The sequence below is a fragment of the Leptonychotes weddellii genome, chromosome 6, assembly GCF_054177405.1.
Source record: "Leptonychotes weddellii isolate Sample4059 chromosome 6, ASM5417740v2, whole genome shotgun sequence".
Classification (NCBI taxonomy): Eukaryota; Metazoa; Chordata; class Mammalia; order Carnivora; family Phocidae; genus Leptonychotes; species Leptonychotes weddellii.
In genome coordinates, this window is record NC_138374.1 from 79,309,879 (window position 1) to 79,325,312 (window position 15,434).

At 42.9% G+C, this 15,434-nt stretch overlaps 1 protein-coding gene across 3 annotated transcripts in view; it reads right to left on the minus strand.

The window, feature by feature from the left end:
- Window positions 1-14,114: 14,114 nt before the first annotated feature.
- CDC42BPA (CDC42 binding protein kinase alpha) overlaps window positions 14,115-15,434 on the minus strand; it is a 727,403-nt gene continuing 726,083 nt past the window's right edge. For all 3 annotated transcript variants that reach the window (XM_081824457.1, XM_081824456.1, XM_081824455.1), the window contains one exon: window positions 14,115-14,124. The gene's annotated coding sequence lies outside the window, so the exon portion shown is untranslated. The remainder of the gene's footprint in view (window positions 14,125-15,434) is intronic.

The following is a 15,434-nucleotide window of genomic DNA, read 5'->3' on the forward strand; positions in this document are numbered from 1 at the left end:
TGAGATATCACTCCAAATCTCGTAAGATTTCAGTCCAAATCTTGTGTGATCTCGGTCCAAATCTTGTGAGATTTCACTCCAATCTCATGAGATCTCAGCCCAAATCTCATGACTCCTCAGTCCAAATCTCATTAGATTTGTAGGAAAATCTCATGAGATCTTATCTGAATTTCACCAATCCGTTCAGATCACGTGAGATCTCACCCAAATATCGTGAGTTCTCCAAATCTCGTGAGTTCTCCAAATCTCATGGGATTTAACTCCAAATCTTGTGAAATCTTGGTACAAATCTCATGAGATCTCAGTAAAAATCTCTTGAGAGCTCAGTCCAAACCTCATGAGATCTCAGACCAAATCTCATGAGACCTCAACCAAATCTCGCCAAACAGTTCAAATCTCATGAGATCTCAGTCCAAATCTCATGAGATTTGACTCCACATCTCATGAGATCTTATTCAAAATCTTGTGAGTTTTCATTCCAAATCTTGTGAGATCTCATCCAAATCTCACCGATCAGTTCAAATCTTGCGAGAGACCAGTCCAAATATCATGAGATTTGACTCCAAATCTCATGAGATCTACTCGAAATCTTGTGAGTTTTCACTCCAAATCTCGTGAGATCTCAGTCCAAATCTCTTGAGAGTTGTAAGCAAATCTCATGTGAGATCTCATCCAAATCTCGCAAATCAGTTCAAATCTCGTGATATCTCAGTCCAAGTCTCGTGAGATTTGACTCCACATCTCATGAGATCTTATTCAAAATCTTGTGAGTTTTCATTCCAAATCTTGTGAGATCTCATCCAAATCTTGCCAATTAGTTCAAATCTCGTGAGAGACCAGTCCAAGTCTTGTGAGATTTGACTCCAAATCTCATGAGATCTCAGTCCAAATCCCATGAGTTTTCACTCCAAATCTCATGAGATCTCAGTCCAAATCTCATGACAACTCAGTCCATTTGTAGGAAAATTTTGTGAGATCATCTGACTGAGATCTCATTGCCAATCAATTCAAATCTCATGAGATTTCAGTCCAAATCTCGTGAGAGTTGACTCCAAATCTAGTGAGATCTCAGTCCAAATCTCGTGAGATCTCAGACAAATCTCGCCAATCAGTTCAAACCTCGTGAGATCTCAATCCAAATCTCATGAGATTTCACTCCAAATCTCATGAGATCTCAGTCCAAATCTTGTGAGATTTCACTCCAAATCTTGTGAGATCCTAGTCAAAATCTTGTGTGATCTCATCCCAATCTCACCAATCAGTTCAAATCTCGTGAGATCTCAGTCCAAATCTCATGAGATTTCATCCAAATCTCACCAATCAATTCAAATCTCATGAGATCATAGTCCAAATCTCATGAGATTTGACTCAAAATCTCATGAGATCTCAGTCAAATCTCATGAGTTCTCATGCCAAATATCATGAGATTTCACTCCAAATATCGTGAGATTTCAGTCCAAATCTCTTGACAACTCAGTCCATTTGTAGGAAAATTTTGTGAGATCTCATCTGAATCTCGTCAATCAGTTCAAATCTCATGAGATTTCAGTCCAAATCTCGTGAGATCTCAGTCCAAATCTTGTGAGTTTTCACTCCAAGTCTCAATAGAACTCAGTCCAAATCTCGTGAGAGTTGTAAGCAAATCTCGTGTTAGATCTCATCCAAATCTCGCAAATCAGTTCAAATCTTGTGAGATCTCAGTCCAAGTCTCATGAGATTTGACTCCACATCTCATCTTATTCGAAATCTCGTGAGTTTTCACTCCAAATCTCATGAGATCTCATCCAAATCTCATGAGATCTCATCCAAATCTTGCCAATCAGTTCAAATCTCGTGAGAGAGCGGTCCAAGTCTCGTGAGATTTTACCCCAAATCTCATGAGAGCTCAGTTGAAATCTCGTGAGTTTTCACTCTAAATCTCATGAGATCTCAGTCCAAGTCTTGTGACAACTCAGTCCAAATCTCATGAGATTTGTAGGAAAATCTCGTGAGATCTCATCCAAATCTCACCAATCAGTTCAAATCTCATGAGATCTCAGTCCAAATCTGGTGAGATTGAACTCCAAATCTCATAAGATCTCAGTCCAAATCTTGTGAGATCTCACCCAAACCTTGCCAACCAATTCAAATCTCGTGAGATTTCTGTCCAAATCTCATGAGGTTTCACTCCAAATCTCATGAGATCTCATCCAAATCTCACCAATCAGTCCAAATCTAGTGAGTTCTCACTCCACATCTCATGAGATATCACTCAAATCTCGTGAGTTCTCACTCCAAAGCTCATGAAATTTTACCCCAAATCTGGTGCGATCTCAGTACTAATATCATGAGATCTCAGTCAAAATCTCGTGAGATCTCAGTCAAAATCTCATGTGATCTCATCCACATCTCACCAATCAGTCCAAATCTCATGAGGTTTCACTCCAAATCTCATGAGATTTCACTCCAAATCTCATGAGATCTCAGCCCAAATCTCATGACTACTCAGTCCAAATCTCATTGGATTTGTAGGAAAATCTCATGAGATCTCAGCCCAAATCTCGTGAGATCTCATCCAAATCTCGCCAGTTTCAATCCCATGAGGTCTCAGTCCAAATCTCATGGGTTCTCACTCCAAATCTCCTGAGATCTCAGTCCAAATCATGAGATCTCATCCAAATCTTGTCAATCAGTTGAAATCTCGTGCGATCTCAGTCCAAAATCTCTTGAGATCTCATCCAAATCTCGCTAATCAGTCCAAATCTTGTGAGGTCTCACTCCAAGTCTCATGAGATTTCATTCCAAAGCTCTTGAGATATCAGTACAAATCTCATGAGATCTCAGTCGAAATCTCATGAGTTCTCCAAATCTCATGAGATTTCACTCCAAATCTCATGAGATCTCAGTCCAAATCTCATGAGATCTCATCCAAATCTTGCCATCAGTATAAATCTCATGAGTTCTTACTCCAAATCTCATGAGTTCTCATCCAAATCTTGCCAGTTTAAATCTCATGTCATCTCAGTCCAAATCTCATGAGATTTCACTCCAAATCTCCTGAGATCTCAGTCCAAATCTATGACTACTCAGTCCAAATCTCATTGGATTTGTAGGATAATCTCATGAGAGCTCATCCGAATCTCACCAATCAGTCCAAATCTCGTGAGATCTCAGTCCAAATCTCACCAGTTCTCATTCCAAATCTTGTGAGAACTCAGTCCAAATCTCCTATGATCTCATTCAAATCTCACCAAACGCCCTCCAGGAAGGGCAGCAATCTCTCCCTGAGTGACCCAAAGGATCTCCTCACCTCAGCTTATTGTGTGGTCACAACCCACTGCACTCTTTCCAACTTGCTCCTTCTTCCTGACTTTGTTCTGTGAACTGGGCTTCCTACCTGTCTGGGCTACATGGCTTCCCAATCCCTCAACTCAGGGCTCTGAACCTCACCTCTGCCTCCAGCTGCACCAATTGTTTCCCTCCCTCCCTCCCTCTAACTATGCAGATTGTTTCCTTACTCCTCCAGTCTTCCTAGTTGTTCAAAAGAGTTGAATGTTGATCTAGTTGTATTCAAAGGACACTACAAGTTCTGGATCCCCCTACTACTCTGCCGACTTGGAAACGTAACACACACAAAAACTTGTGTCTTAACAAAAGGAAGCTGTTACTTTAGGGACACTTTAAACACAATGTATTTTCTAGGAGTTTCCCTACTATGTATACACATAAGTTTAAATACACTTGCATCTGAATGAAAAAGACGTTACTTGATGGACGATTTAAGTAGTGTAGTTCCAAGTACATAAGCACATGCCTTTTCCTAATGCTTCTTTCTACACATAATTAAAAAAAAAACCCACTATATATTCATGAAAGGAAGATGTTCCTTGACAAGTGGTTTAAACACAGTGTTGTTATGAGGAGTTCAACAAATGGCTTTTAGTCGTCTTATCCACGTAAGATAAAACACTTATATCCCAAGGAAAAGAAGATGTTGCTTGGAGAATGGATATAAAACAATGTAGTTTCGAGAATGTATGCACAATGCCATTTCGTTGTGTTAAAACTACAGGTGTGAAAACACTTTTTAACTTTATGAAACTCTGATGTTTCTTGAAGAGTTTTAAACACGTTATAGTTTCAAGGAATGAAGTATAAGGCCAATTTCTAGGGATTATACACATAAGTTTATGAACATACATGTGAAAAAGAAAGTTGTTACTTAACCAATGCTTTAAACATAGAGTAGTTTCAAGAAGTTACGCACTTTTTTTTGCTAATGTGTCTTCACACAATACTCAAATGAAAAGTTGTTAATTCATGGGCACTTTAAGCTGAGTGTAGTTTCAAGGAGGTAAACATGGATTTTTCCTAGTTGTTCTACACATTATATCACCTATATCACATTACAGCACTCATATCTTAAAGAAGGGAATATGTTACTTCACACATGGTTTTAAGCACAGTGCAGTTTCAACTAGATGCAAAGGCTAGGACTTCCAGGACTATGTTAAATAACATACAAAAGAATAAACTCGACTCTTTCTTACACCATACACAAAAAAATAAACTCCAAATGGATGAATGACCTAAATGTGAGACAGGAATCCATCAAAATCCTAGAGAACAGAGGCAGCAACTTCTTTGACCTAGGCCACAGCAATTCCTTTCTAGACACAGCTCCAAGGCAAGGGAAACAAAAGCAGAAATGACCTATAGGGACTTCGTCAGGATACAAAGCTTTGGCACAGCAAAGGAAACAGTCAACCATAATTAAAGGGCAACCCACAGAATGGAAGAAGAAATCTGCAAAAGACTTACCACATAAAGGGCTAGTATCCAAAACTGGTAAAGAATTTATCAAACTCAACACCCAAAAACCAAAAACTCCAGGCAAGAAATGGGCAGAAAACATGAACAGACATTTCTCCAAAGAAGACATACAAATGGCTAACAAACACATGAAAAATTGCTCAAAATCACTTGGCATCAGGGAGCTACAAATTAAAATTGCAATGAGATACCACCTCACACCACTCAGAATGGCTAAAATGAACAACTCAGGAAACAAGAGCTGTTGGCAAGGATGCGGAGAAAGGGGTACTCTACTACACTGGTTGCTGGGAATGCAAACTGGTACAGCCACTCTGGAAAACATTATAGAAGTCCCTCAAAAAAACATAAAAATACAACTAGCCTATGACACAGTAATTGCACTACTAGGTATTTATCCAAAAGATACAAAAATGCTGATTCGAAGAGGCACATGTACCCCAGTGCTTAGAGCAGGAATGTCCACAATAGCCAAATGATAGAAAGAGCCCAGATGTCCATCAACAGATGAATGGATAAAGTTGTGACACACACACACACTGGAATACATCTCAGCCATCAAAAAGAATGACATCTTGCCATTTTATGCTAAGCAAAATAAGTCAGTCAGAGAAAGACAAATACATATGATTTCACTCATATGTGTAATTTAAGAAACAAAACAGATGAACGTGGGGGAAGGGAATGAAAAATAAAATAAGATGAAAACAGTGAAGCAAACAATAAGGAATTGTAGGAAACAAAGTGAGGGTTTGCTGGAAGGGAAGCAGGTGGGTGATGGGATAATTGGGTGACGGGCATTAAGGAGGTCTTAACTCTAGGAAACAAACTGAAGGTTGCTGGAAGGGAGGTGGTTGGGGAGATGGAGTAATTGTGTGATGGGCATTAAGGAGGGCACTTGATGTAGTGAGCACTGGGTGTTATATGCAACTGATGAATCGCTAAATTCTACCCCTGAAACTAAACTAAACTAAACTACTAAACTAAAATCTTAGAGTAGAACACAGGCGGTAGCTTCTTTGGCTGTATGAAAATCTTAGTAAGTATGTCTCCTGAGGTAAGAGAAACATTAAAAATAAAGTATTTGGGCTTCATCACAAGGAAAAGCTTCTGCACGTTGAAGGAAACAATTAACAAAACTAAAAGGCAACCTTCAGGATAGGAGAAGATATTTGCAGATTGACCTATCTAGTAAAGGGTAGGATCCAAAATATATAAAGAACTTAAAAAATGAACACTCAAAAAAACAAACAAACAAAAAAAACCACAAAAAAACAAGTAATCCAGTTTAGAAAATGGGCAAAATAGCACAAAGACTTCTTTCCAAAGAAGACATCCAGATGGCCAAGAGACCCATGAAAAGATGCTCAACATCACTCATCATCAGAGAAATACAAACCAAAAGTACAAGGGGATATCACCCCTCTCCAGTCAGAATAGCTAAAACTAACAACACAAGAAACAACAGGTGTTGGTGAGGATGTGGAGATCCATTCACCACTTACACTGTTGGTGGGAATGCAAACTGGTGCAGCCATACTGGAAACCAGTATGGAAATTTCTCAAACAGTTAAAAACCAAACTACCCTATGACTCAGCAATTGCACCTCTAGGTACTTACCCAATGGATATAAAAATATAGACTCAAAGGGGCACATGTACCCTGATGTTTATTGCAGGCTTATCAACAATAGCCAAACTATAGAAAGAGCTCAACTGTCCATCAATTGAGGAATGGATAAAGGGGTTGTGACATATACAGACATGTATATATAGTTGTGACATATGGAGCTAGAGTGTTGTGCTAATAAAATAAGAGTCAGAGAAAGACAAATAACATATGACTTCACTGAGATGCAGAATTTAAGAAATAAAAGAGATGAACATGTGGGAAGGGAAAAAGAGAGAGGGAAGCAAACCATGAGACATTCAACAATAGAGAACAAACAGGGTAGATGGAGGGAGCTAGGTGGGGGATGGTCTAAATGGGTGATGGGTGGGCACTTGTTACGATGAGCAGGGAGCGTTATAGGTAAGTGAAGAATCACTAAATATTACTCCTGAAATGAATATTACATTGTGTTAACTAATTAGAATTTGAATAAAAATCTAAATAAACAACAAAAAAGAAACTCGGGAGCCTGGTCACGTTTTTGTGAGCATGGGACAGGGTAGGCCACAAGACCGCTCGTAATTTGGCTTCAGCACTATCTTGACATCATGAGGATTTAGGGCATTTGACATTGCCCAGCAGAGAATGTTTGTGTGTAGGCGGGGCCATCCCTTTTGGGAAAAGAGCTGGCTTCATCTCTGGGGCAATGGACATGAAGACATCTCCCCGATATTTCCCATTCTTCTTTTTTTTTTTTTTTTAAAGATTTTTATTTATTTATTTGGGAGAGAGAGCATGAGAGACAGCACGAGCAAGGAGGAGGGCAGAGGGAGAAGCAGATTCCCCACCGAGCCGGGAGCCCAATGTGGGACTCCATCCCAGGACCCCGAGATCATGACCTGAGCCGAAGGCAGCCATTTAACTGACTGAGCCACCCAGGCGCCCCTCCCATTCTTCTTTGAAATGTAGAACTTAACTCTTTTTGTAGTCATTCCCATATTGTTGCATAATTTGTAATGGTTCTAATGGCTCCCATCCATCCAGGGGTGGATGAGGCTCCCATACAGCCAGCACTCAAGGATTGGTGTCAAGTTCCCACACTTATCCAGTGATAAGAGAAAGCAATCACTGTCTGATATCCCAAAAGAACAATGGCATTCGTGTTCCTGAGCACTTGCTTGGCGTAAGCATATTGCTCAATAACCAGTGTGCTTCCCTCCCCTCCCTGATCCAGATGCCTTCATTATGAAGAGCAGATAAGCCATGCATGTGCAATATGCTCCAGGACCTGGTAGTACAGAAAATGCCCTTTCAAGGCATACTGCACCAAGGTCCCATTCTAAACACTTGAGCATCAGTGGCAAACACCCACATGGTATGGTTGAACCCCTGCTGTCTCTATCCACCAGTGAGATGGGTAGGGAAAACAGCCAAGTCCAGAAGCTTTCCCTCTCTTTCTGAGGGGAGAATGTAGGCCTCTTGCTGACAGGGTTCCCATATGTAAACAATGGTGATTTCTCTTTGCCCAAGTTCACAGGTGTTAGCTCTTCTGGAGGTAGCCTACTTGCCAGAAGATGGTGCAACTCCATTCACCACATTAGGCCATTCTCATATCTGATAATGAACTTTAACTTTCTGTGTATCCATTTTGACCCTTTTATTCTTTTTTAGGGTTTATTTGAGAGAGAGGGATAGAGAGTGCACATGACTTGGGGGAGGGGCAGAATGAGAGAATCTTCAAGTAGACTCCCCGCTGAGCACAGAGCCGGACATGGGGCTCCATCCCACAACCCATGAGATCGTGACCTCAGCTGCAACCAAGAGTCGGATGCTTAACCCACCGAGCCAACCAGGTGCCACTACCCTTTTCTTTCTACCTGAAACTAGATTAACCCAGGGGACAATTGTGAGCCAGTGTCTCAGAGCAATATCCTCACTTTAAAGTGGGAACTCACACAGAATTCTTAGGACTGTGGTTATGTTGTGCCACAGGGCCCCTCAAAATTTGGTTTCAGAACAAATAGGACATCAGGAAACTTCGGGTGTTTGAAGAGGCTCAGCAGAAAATGTTTGTGTGTAGGCCAAACTATAGGGTTTGGGTGGGAGGTGGCCCCATTGCTGGGGCAAGGGGAAAAAAATTAGTTCTCTCTTTCCAATTTTTTTTTTCCATTCCTGTGTGAAATGTAGAACGTGGATCCTCTTAGTAGGCATTCCCATATTCTCCCGTATTTCTAACTAGGTCTTTGCTCACATTCAGGGATGATGGAGCTCTCACTCACACTGCCATCATCCGAAGATTTTGATGAGTTCTCACTTTGTTTCTGTGCTAAGCGAGCATAATTGGTGTCTGATATCCCCCCAAAACAATGGCCCTCCTGTCCCTGCACAGTTGCTGCTGAAAGTACTGTGGTCAGTGCATTGACGATTAGCCATACAATCACCACACATATGCCACTCTCACACCTGCATATACCACATACAAATGCACACCCCACAGACACCTCAAAAACAGCAGACACTGACACACTTCCATCACACACTTCCATCCACCACTTCCAACAGCACAAACTACACATACACACCATGCACAACACATAGACTGCAGACACAGCACCAATACATCACACACACAGCACACACACACACACCAAACACCTACACACTACACATATAGCACACCCATATGAGACATACACCATACACACACCACTCATAACATACGTATACACTGCACTCTCTTCACACATAAAACACACAGAATGCACATACACCACACACCCCACACCTACACCACGCACACATAAACACATATACAACACAATCACCACACACACTGCACGTACACAACATACACCATGCATGTGCCACACACAAACCTCTCACACAACACATGTAGTGCACATATATAACAGACATACAGAACACATGCCAAATTCACTACACACACACACCCCATGCAACATGCACAATGCATGCCACACACCTACTGTACACACACCAGCCAAAAACCATTCACAGCAGACATACACCACACACGCATTTCATTTACCTCATATACAACACAGTCACACCAAAACCGCCCAAAATATTTAATACGTATACACCACCTACACAGAACATAGACGTTACACACACACACACACAGAAGGCACACACAGCCCATATCCTACAGAAACTCATACACACCACAGACACTACACTCATACCTCATAGATGACACATTCACCACTCCTATACCACACAAATACATCACACATACACCTCACACACACAACACATGTAACACACACACACTGCCAAACACACACACAACACCTACAGACATGCACACCTCAAATATTAAATATACACCACACATACCGCACACACACACAGACATCACATGTGCACCACACAATTACACATACACTACACACACAGAAACCCCAAAACGCCACACAAATGCCAAATGCACATACCACAAAGAAACCCCAGAAACTGAACACACATTACCATAATAGTCACACCACACATACAACACCAACACATGGAAATAACACACCTGCAAGTACCACACATACATCACACTCACACATGCACCATGAAAACACATGAACACCACACACAACACTCATAGTACACACACATCCAAAAGACACCAAACATACACAATACCTCCATCACAGACACATCACACCTACAAAACACGCCACTCATACAACGCAAACACACACCACGCACCATACAAACAGTACACAACAAAAGACACCACACATATCCCACATTGAAACCACTTGTATAACACACACACAACAGATTCATACCACACATCGTTGACCTATTTACCACATGTACATCACAAACAACACATACAAGACATATACCACACATGTACAACACATATACCACACCTACCCACATCATATAAACCACCCACACCACCCTATACAACACACACACACTACACATAAGTCACACATAACCCATATCTCAAACACACACCACACATATACAAAACATAAACCCACCACAACACCACAAATACACTACACACACTTATACACAAACATGTCACATATTCCCCTCATGCACACTACACATGCAACAAAAAAAATCACCAGTGCCCACACACCCCACATACACCGTCTACACGCCACAACTCCACCACTCACCCACGCCTCACATTACCACACACTTACCACAGAAATTCAACATATTTAACTCACACACATGCCAGACCTACACCAAATGCACACAAAGAAACCACACAAAACCAATATACACATAAATACTTTACACAATATAATGCACACCACACATGCAACATAAATTACATGCATATACTATATATGCACAGGTGACATGACTCAAGCCACATATATACCAGAAACTCACAACACTTATATGCAGAAAAGCACGCCAAACATACACAACACACACACCATACACACACAATACACCACGCACACCACACATCTCCCACCAACATACCACACATAGACCACATAAAAAGGCACCACACAGACACACCAGGCACACACCATAGATACACCACACATATACCACCCAAAACCACACTGCACATACACCATGCACATAGCACACAAATAACCCACTCACAACACATATTCCACAAACACACTGCATGTATATCATACATAAACACCACACATACCCCCACCCATATACACTCCACAAACACCAAACATACACCATACAAAACACATCTCCATCACATACAAACCACACATACAACACAAGAAACACACACCACATGCACACCACTCAAGACTGCACACATACATGCACCACACCTCTACCACACAGCTATACCCACATATTCAACACACCTACGTATACCACATATACACCACACAAGCTAGAACACCTATCAGACTCACATCACACTCAAACAACACCGTCTACACATACAGACCCACCACAGTATTCATATAATGAGCACACACACACACACACACACACCCCTGCTTAGTTCTCGGTTGGCCGGTGTCAGCCTGCTGATACGTACCCAGCTTGTCTCCCTCCCCTCCCTGATAGACATGCCTTCATTATGAAGAGAAGATAGCTCACCCATGCACAGAACACTTCATGGTATTGCCTGCACAGAAAGAGCCCTTGCATGGAATACTGCCCTGAGTACCAGTTAAAAACACCTGAAATTTGCCCCCCCCCCAAAGCACCCTTGCTATCCCTGAGCCACTGCTACCTGTATTCACTGATGGGAAGGACAGGAAAACGTGCCAAGACTCGAAGCTTTCTCTTTCTCTCTCTCTGCGGGAAGAATTCAGGCCTCTTGCTGACAGGTGTAGCCCATGGAGCTTCCCTTTGCCCAAGCCAACAGGTGTTTCTTATTCCTGATATGGTTAGCTCGCTAGGAAATGGTGCTAGTCACTTCATTTTTGACATTATCACATTCTCATCTCTATTGAAGAACTCTGGACCTCTGTATCCATTTCTATTCATTGGTTCTTTTTCCATACTAGGTTCAGCCTTGAGGCCATTCAGATTCTGTGTCTCAGAGCAATATTCTCTCCTTTAAACTGGGAGTCTGGCCAAGTCCTTGGGCCTGCGCATTAGGTTGGGCCACAGGATCATCTGCAGTTTGGTCTCAGGAATATATGGACATTGGGAGGGATAGGGGATTTTAATATGTCAGCATAGGATGTTGGTGTGTAGGCTGGGCCAGAGGTTTTGAGAGGCAACTGGTCACATTTCTGTAGCAAAGGGAAACAAAGTTAAACATCTTGTCAGATTTATTCATTCCCATTGGAATGGAGAACTTTGGCCCTCCTGGTAGCCATTCTCATAAGCTTGCTGTATTTCCAACTAGACCTTGGTTCACATTCATGGGATTTGTAGCTGTCACTCACACAGCCACAACTCAGTGGTTGGTGGCAAGTTTCCATTTTGGTCCTGTCCTAAATGAGAGCAATCAGTATCTGATATCGCCAAGGAAATTGGTGCTCTTTCTTCTAATTGCTTGATGCTTCACTGGATGGAGTCAGTACAGTAATGGGTAGTCAACTTGCTCTATTCTTTGACTCACTGAGTGCCTCTGTTCTGAAGATCAGATGGTAAGGGCAGGTAGGGTATTCTCCAGGTCCTGGTGAGTGCAGAAAGACATATTCAATGCATACTGACTGAAGGCCCAGTTCCAAACACACGAGCATCAGCAGAGAGGACTCATCTGCTTCCCCTGAACTACTGCTATCTCTATTCACTGACTTGAAGGGCAGGAGAAATATCCAAGGCCAGAAGCTTTCCCTCTATTTCTGAAAGAAGAATGGAAGCCTCTTGCTGACTACCTCTCTGGTGTAGCCAGTGGAGGTTTCCCTTTGCCTGAGCCCAGAAGTGTTTCTTATTCCTGAGAAAGCCAACTCGTTAGGAGATTGTGCTAGTAGCTCCATTCTGAACATTATCCCATTTACACCTGTCATGAAGAACTGTGGCATTCTTTGTAGCCCTTTCCATCCCTTTGTTCTTTTTCACAACTAGACTCACCTTTCGAGCAATTATTAGCCAGTGTCTCAGAGCAATTTCACCTATTTTTAAACTAAGGAGTCTGGGAGAGTCCTTGGGAATGTGGGATAGGTATGGCCACTGGGCTCCTCAAAGATTGGTTCTAGAACTATCTGGATGGTGAGAGGTCTAGGGCATGTGAAGGTGCCCAGCAAAGCATGTTTATGTGTAGGCTGGGCAAGAGGTTTTAGTAGGGTGCTGGACTCACTTCTGGGACAATACAAACAAATTAAGACATCTCATTCTCAGATGTCTCCCGGTCCTGTTTGAAATGTAGAAAATTGGTCTTCCTGTGGCTGTTCCCACCATCTTGCTATGTTTCTAACAAGTTCTTGGTTTATATTCCTTGGCAATGGGACTCTGACTCACACAGCCAGCCCTCAGGGATTGCTGGTGAGTTTGCACTCTAGTCCTCTGCTATGCAAGTGATTTGGTGTCTGATATCTCCCCCACCCTGGAAAACAAAACAAAACAAAAACAAAATAAAACAAAACTGGCTGTGTGGTCCCTGAATGCTTGCTGCTTAGCCAGCTGTGGCAAAGGTGGTGATTGGCAGCCAGCTTCCCGACCACCCTTAACTGACCTAGATGCCTGCATTCTGAAAAGCAGGAGGTTCACGCATGTGAAGTATGCTCTGGGAACTGCTCAATACAAAAAGAGCCCCTTCAGAGACTACTGCCTCAAAACCCCAGTTCCAAAAACTTGAGCATCAGTCTCAAGAGCCCACCTGCTACCACTGAGCCACTGCTGCCTCGATCTGCTGATGGGAATTGCAGGAGAAAGAGCCAAGGCTGAAAGCATTTTTCTCTCTCCTTGTTGAACGAACAACGCAGGCCTCTTGCTGACAGGCTTCCCAGGTGTAGCCAATGGGGGTTTCCTTTAGCCAAAGAGCACTGGTGTTTCTTATTCCTGAGATGGCCAGCTTGCTAGGAGATTGGGCTAGTAACATCATTTCTAACACCCATAGATGACAGTGTCTTAGAGCAATATCCTCTGCTTGAAACTGAGGAGTCCAGCCAAGTCCTTGGGATTGTAGGATAGGTAGGGCAAGAGGGTCCCTCAAAATTTGGTTTCAGAAGGATGTGGACATCAGGAGGACTAGGACATTTGAAGGTGCCCAGCAGAGAATGATTGTGTATAGATTGGGCCACAGGATTTAGGAGCGAGGTGGCCTCATTTCTGTGATAAAAATAAAATGAATTGAGACATTTGCTTCCAGATTTAGTTCACTCCCATTTGAAAAGTCGGACATGGGGGTGGGGGCAGAGCAATATGGCAGAGGAGTTGGAGACCTGGATTTCATCTGGTCCCAGGAATTCAGCTGGATAGGGATCAAACCATTCTGAACACCTACGAACTCAACAGGAGATCGAAGAAAAGAATAGCAGCAACTCTCTGAACAGAAAAGCGACCACTTTCTGGAAGGTAGGACGTGTGGAGAAATGAATCCGAGACAATATTCGGGAGGATAGACGGTGGGGGAGGGGGCCTCCATCGGCCACTTCTGGCACGTGATAGAGCAGTGAAGCACAAAATCAGAACTTTTAGAAGTCGGCTCTGCTGAGGGACATTGCTCCAGTGGCTAAGCATGGGAGAGTGTGGTCTCAGGACCCTAGGGGTCACAGAAAGACTGGGGGTGCCTGAGTGCGGCAGAGCTCCCAGGTATCGGAGCGGGGAAGCCGGCTGCAGAGACGGAGCTGAGCTGAGCTCTCAGCTCGGGGTTGCCATAAACCGTGATCCGGGGCACAGTTGGGCCATTGCTCCTCCAGCAGGGACCCCACAAGTGGCAGATCCGGGGAGACTCCCCTTCCTCCCCCGGGAGGAGCAGCCTGGGAGCGCACCGCAGGGATCTGCTGGGTTTGGAGACTCCACACCAGATTGGGTGCCAGAGATAGAAATGCTCGGTCACAGGCCGGGTGAGCATGGAGTGCGGCCAGAGACTGGGGATACGGGAGTGATTGACTGCTTTTCTTTGGGGGCTCACTGGGGAGTGGGGCCCTGAGTTCTCGGCTCCTCTGGGGCGGAGATTGGGAGGCTGCCATTTTCACTCTTGGCCTCCCAAGCTGTACGGAAAGCTTGCAGGGAAAAAAAGGTCCCAAGAGCAAACCCAAGCAGATTACTTAGCCCAGACCGGCAAGGGCAGGGCAATTCTGCCTCTGGCAAAGACATTTGGGAACCACGGCAACAGGCCCCTCCCCCAGAAGATCAGTAAGAACCTCTGACCAAGACCAAGTTTACTGATCAATGACAATGGCAGAACCCCAGCGCTAGGGGAATACTGCACATAGAATTCATGGCTTTTTTACCATGATTCTTTAGTCTTTCAAAGTTAATTTTTTTTAACTGTCTTTTTTTTTAATTTTTCTTTTTCCCCTTTTCAACCAACATCTTATCAATCCCTTTTTAAAAAAACTTTTATTTTTCATGTTTTGGAGTCATATTCTATCCCTTCATAGTAGTTACCCTTATTTTTGGCATATATATATGTTTT